Raw genomic sequence first — 6,560 nt, forward strand, 5'->3', positions numbered from 1 at the left:
GAGTGAGTGCCTCCTGTGCTGCCTCACTTTCCTGAAAGATTTCAATTTTTATTCCATCAATTCCTGGTGCCTTGTTCTTTGCCACTTCTAGCCCTCTAAATATACACATGTTGGATTCATCTGTCATGTAGTTAACTCTCAGTATATGGACATCATGAAAACATCTCACCTGTAGCTAGACATCTTTATATGGACATGTTGGACTATTCTGCCATGTAGGTTGCTCTCAGTATGTTGACACATTGTATTCATCTGACATTCAGGCAGAACTCTGTATATGGAAATGTTGCACTTCTCTGCCATGTAGCTACCTCTCTGTATATGGACACGTTGGACTCATCTGCCATGGAGTGAGAACTCTTTATATGGAAATGGTGCACTACTCTGCCATGTAGCTAGTTCAGTGTACATTAATATGTTGGACTGATCTGCCATGTAGGTAGCTTTCTGTACATGAACATATCGGACTTGTCTGACATATAGCTATCTCTCAGTGTATGGACACATTGGAATCATCAGTCATGTAGCCGGCTGTCTGTGTATGAACATGTTGGATTCATCTGTCTTGTTATGTGCTCTTTAAGTATACACATGTTAGACTCATCTGCCATGTAGTTAACTGTAAGTATAGGGTCATGTTGGACTCATCTGCCATGTAGTTAGAACTCTGTATATGGATATGATGGACTACTCTGCCATGTAGCTAGCTCTCTGTACATGGATATATTGGACTGATCTGTCATGTAGCCAGCTCTCTAAGTGTGAACATCTTAGACACATTTGTCTTTTGCTAACCCTCTAAATATACACATGTTGGACTTATCTGATATGTAGCTAACTCTCAGTTTATGGACATGTTGGACTCATCCGCCATAAAGCTAGTACTCTGTATATGGACTTGTTAGACTACTATGCCATGTAGCTAGCTCTCTGTATATGGACACGTTGAACTCATCTGCCATGTTGCTTGAACTCTGTATATAGAAATGTTGCACTACTCTGCCATGTAGCTTGCTCTCGGTGTATTGACATTATGGACTCGTCTGTCATGTAGCTAGATCTCTGTACATGCATATGTTGGACTGATCTGATATGAAGGTTGCTCTCTGTATATGAAGATATTGGACTCATCTGTCATGTATATAAATCTCAGTATATGGACTTGTTGGACTAATCTGCCAAGTAGCTAGTACTCTGTATATGGACTCGTTGGACTACTCTGCCATTTAGCTAGCTCACTGTATATGGACATGTTGGACTCATCTGCCATGTAGCTAGAACTCTGTATATGGAAATGTTACATTACTTTGCCATGTAACTATCTCTCTGTATATGGACATTTTGGACTCATTTGTCCTATAGATAGCTCTCTGAACATGGATGTGTTGGACTGATCTGCTATGTAGGTATTCTATATATATGAAGATATTGTACTTCTCTGCCATCTATTCATCCCTCTAAATATACAGCTGTTGGACTCATTCTGCCACGTAGCTATCTTTTAGTATATGGACATTTTGGACACATCTGCCATATAACTAGAACTCTGCATATGGAACTGTTGCACTACTCTGTCATTTACCCAGCTCACAGTATATGGACATGTTGGACTCATCAGTCATGTAGCTAGAACTCTATATATGGAAATGTTGCACTACTCTCTGATGTAACTAACTATCTGGATATGGAAATTTTGGACTCATCTGCCATGTAGCTAGCTCTCAGTACATGGATATGTTGGACTAATCTGCTATGTAGATAGCTCTCTGTATATGAAGATATTGGACTCGTCTGACATGTAGCTAGCTCTCAGTATAAGGACATGTTGGACTCATCATCCATGTATCCAGTTCTCTCCATATGAACATGTTGGACTCACCAGCCATGTAGCTAGTCCTCTATATATACACATGTTGGACTCATCAGGCATGTAGCCAACTCTCTGTGTATGAATATGTTGGACTCATCTGGCTTGTAGCAAGCACTCTAAATATCACATGTTGGATTCATCTGGCATGTAGCTAATTCTCAGTATATGGTCATGTTTGACTACTCTGCCATGTAGCTAGCTCTCAGTATATGGACACGTTGGACTCATCTACCATGTAGCTTGTACTCTGTATATGGACATGTTGGACAAGTCTGCCATGTAGCTATCTCTCAGTATATGGACACGTTGGACTCATCTGACATTAGCTAGAACTCTGTATATGGAAATGTTGCACTACACTTCCATGTAGCTAGTTTTGTGTACATGGATATGTTGGATTGATATGCCATGTAGGCAGCTCTCTGTACATGAACATAATTGACTTGCTTGTCATGTAGCTAGTTCTCAATATATGGACATGTTGTACTCATCAGACATGTAGCCAGTTGTCTGTGTATGTACATGTTCATTCATCTGCTTTGTTATGAGCCCTCTAAATATAAACATGTTGGACTCATCTGCCATGTAGCTAACTCTCAGTATATGTACATGTTGTACTCATCTGCAAGGTAGTTAGTACTCTGTATATGGACATGTTGAAATACTCTGCCATGTAGCTGGCACTCAGTATATGGACACGTTGGACTCATCTGCCATGTAGCTAAAACTGTGCATATGGCAATGTTGCACTCTCTGCCATTTAGCTAGCTCTCTGTATGTGGACATTTTGTACTCATCTGTCATGTAGCAAGAATTCTGTATATGGAAATGTTGGACTACCCTGCCATGTAGCTATCTCTCCGTGTATGGATATATTGGTCTTGTCTGCCATGTAGCTAGCTATCTGTACATGGATATGGAGGACTGATCTGCCATGTAGGTACTTCTCAGTATATGAACATATTGGGCTTGTTTGCCATGTTGCTAGCTCTCTGAACATGGTTATATTGGACTGATCTGCTTTTTAGTTAGCTCTCTGTATATGAAGATATTGGACTTGTCTGCCATGTAACTACCTTCTAAATGTACACATCCTGGATTCATCTGCCAGGAAGCTAACTTTCAGTATATGGACATGTTGGACTCATCTATCTTGTAGTTAGCCCAATAAATATACACAGGTTGGACTCATCTCCATGTAACTAACTCTCCATATATAGACATATTGGACTCATAGGCCATATAGCTAGAACTCTGTATATGGAAATGTTGCACTACTCTGCCATGTAGCTATCTCTATGTATATGGACATTTTGGACTCGTCTGACATGTAGCTAGCTCTCTGTACATGGATATGTTGGACTGATCTGCCATGTAGGTATTCTATGTATATGAAAAAATTGGACTTCTCTAACATGAAGCTAGATCTCAGTATATGGACATGATGAACGCATCTGCCTTGTAGTTAGTCCTCTATATATAACCATGCTGGACTCATCTGCCTTGTAGCTAACTCTGAGTATATGGACAAGTTGGGCTCATCTGCCAGGTAGCTAGTACTCTGTATATGGACATGTTGGACTACTCTGTCATGAAGCTAACTCTAAGAATATGGATACGTCGGACTCATATGCCATGTATCCAGAACTCTATATATTGAAATGTTGCACTAATCTGCTATGTAGCTAGCTCTCTGAATATGGACATGTTGGACACGTCTGTCACGTAGTTAAAACTCTGTATATGGATACGTTGCATTACTCTGCGATGTAGCTAGCTCTCAGTATATGTACATGTTGGACTCATCTGCCATGTAACTTGAACCCTGTATATGGAAATGTTGCACTCTTCTGCCATGTAGCTATTTCTCTGTATATGGACATTTTGGACTAGTATGTCATGTTGCTAGCTCTCTGTACATGGATATTTTGGATTGATTTGACATGTAGGTAACTCTCTGTATATGAACAAATTGGACTTTTCTACCATGTAGCTAGCTCTGAGTATATGGACATGTTAGAATCATCAGCCATGTAGCCAGCTGTCTGTGTATGAACATGTTGGACTCATGTGCCTTGTAGTTAGCTCTCAGTATATGGACACGTTGTAGTCATCTTCCATGCAGCGAGAACTATGTATATGGAAACTTTACATTACTCTGCCATGTAGCTAACTCTGTATATAGACGTGTTAGACTCATCTGCCATGTTTCCAGAACTCTGTGTATTGAAATGTTGCACTACTCTGCCATGTAGCTAGCTCTCTGTATATGGACACGTTGGACTCATCTGCCATGTAGCTAGTATTCTGTATAAGGACATGTTGGATTACTCTGCCATGTAGCTAGCTCTCAATATATGGACACGTTGGACTCATCTGTCATGTAGCTAGAACTCTGTATATGGAAATGTTGCACTACTTTGCCACGTAGTTAGTTCTCTATATGGACATGTTGGACTCATCTGCCAAGCAGCTAGAACTCGGTTTATGTAAATGTTGCACTACTCTGCCATGTAGCTCTCTCTCTGTATATGGACATTTTGGACTAGTCTGCCATGTAGCTAGCTCTCTGTACATGGATATGTTGTACTGATCTGCCATGTTGGTAACTCTCTGTATATGAAAAAAATGGACTTGTCTACCATGTAGTTAGCTCTCAGTATATGGACATGTTGTACTCATCTGCCATGTAGGTACACCTCTGTGCATGGAAATGTTGCACTACTCTGCCATGTAGCTATCTCTCTGCATATGGACACGTTAGACTCATCTGCCATGTATCCAGTTCTCTGTGTATTGAAATGTCGCACTACTCTGCCATGTAGCTAACTCTCTGTATATGGACACGTTGGCCTCATCTGCCAAGTATCTAGAACTCTGTATATTGAAATGTTGCACTACTCTGCCATGTATCTAGCTCCCTGTATGTGGACACGTTGGTCTCATCTGCCATGTAGCTAGAATTCTGTATATGGAAATGTTGCAATAATCTTCCATATAGCTAGCTCTCTGTATATGGACATATTGGACTCTCTGCCATGTAGCTAGAGCAGTGTATATGGAAATGATGCACTACTCTGCCATGTAGCTAGCCCTCTGTATATTGACATTTTAAATTCGTATGCCATGTAGCTAGCTCACTGTAAATGGGTATATTGGACTGATCTGTCATGTAGTTAGCGCTATGTATGTAAACATATTGGACTTGTCTGCCATGTAGCTAGCTCTCAATATATGGACATGTTGGACTCATCTTCCTTGTACCGAGCCCTGTAAATATACCCATACTGGATTCATTTGCCATGTAGCTAACTCTCATAATATGGAAATAATGGACTCATCTGCCACGTAGTTAGCATCCTGTATATGGATATGTTGGATTACTCTGCCATGTAGCCACCTCTCAGTATATGGACATGTTGGACACATGTGCCATGTAGCTAGAACTCTGGATATGGAAATGTTGCACTACACTTCCATGTAACTAACTCTCTGAATTTGGACATATTGGATTTGTTTGCCATGCAGCTAGCTATCTATACATGGATATGTTGGACTTATATGCCATGTAGGTAGCCCTCTGTATATGAAGATATGAGACTCATCTGCCTTATAGCTAACTCTCCATATATGTACATGTTGGACTCATCTGCCATGTTGGACTCATCTGCCATGTAGTTAGTACTCTGTATATGGACATGTTGGACTACTCTGCCATTTAGCTATCACTCAGTATATGCACTCGTTTGACTCATCTGCCATGTAGCTAGAACTCTGTATATGGAAATGTTGCACTACTCTGCCATGTATATCTAGCTCTCTGTATATGAACACATTAGACTCATCTGCCATGTATCCAGAACTCTGTGTATTGAAATGTAGCGCTACTATGCCAACTAGCTACCTCTCTGTATATGGACATTTTCGACTCATCTGCCATGTTGCTAGCTCTCTGTACATGGATATGCTGGACTGATCTGCCATGTAGCCAACTCTCTGAGTATGAACATCTTGGACTCATTTGCCTTTTGCTAGCCCTCTAAATATACACATATTGAACTTATCCAACATGTAGCTAACTCTCAGTTAATGGACATGTTGGACTCATCCTCCATGAAGCTAGTACTCTGTATATGGACGTGTTAGACAACTCTGCCATGTAGCTAGCTTTCAGTATATGGACACATTGGACTACTCTGCCATGTAACTACAACTCTGTATATGGAAATGTTGCACTACTCTGTTATGTAGCTACCTCTCTGTGTTTGGACACGTTGGACTCATCTGTCATGTAGCTTGAACTCTGTATAGGGAAATGTTGCACTACTCTGCCTTGTAGCTTGCTCTCTGTATATGGACATTTTGGGCTTGTCTGCCATGTAATTTGAACTTTGTATATGGATATGTTGGAGGGATCTGATGTGTAGGTTTCTCTCTGTATATGAAGATAGTGGACTCATCTGCCCTGTATATAACTCTCAGTATATGGACATGTGGGACTAATCTGCCATGTAGCTAGTACTCTGTATATGGACATGGTAGACTAATCTGCCATTTAGCTAGCTCACTGTGTATGGACAAGTTGGACTCATCTGCCATGTAATTTGAACTTTGTATATGGATATGTTGCACTACCCTGCCATGAAGCTAGCTCTCTGTATATGGACACATTGGACTCATCTGCCATGTA

Source organism: Chrysochloris asiatica, unplaced genomic scaffold (genome assembly GCF_000296735.1).
Source record: "Chrysochloris asiatica unplaced genomic scaffold, ChrAsi1.0 scaffold00486, whole genome shotgun sequence".
Lineage (NCBI taxonomy): Eukaryota > Metazoa > Chordata > Mammalia > Afrosoricida > Chrysochloridae > Chrysochloris > Chrysochloris asiatica.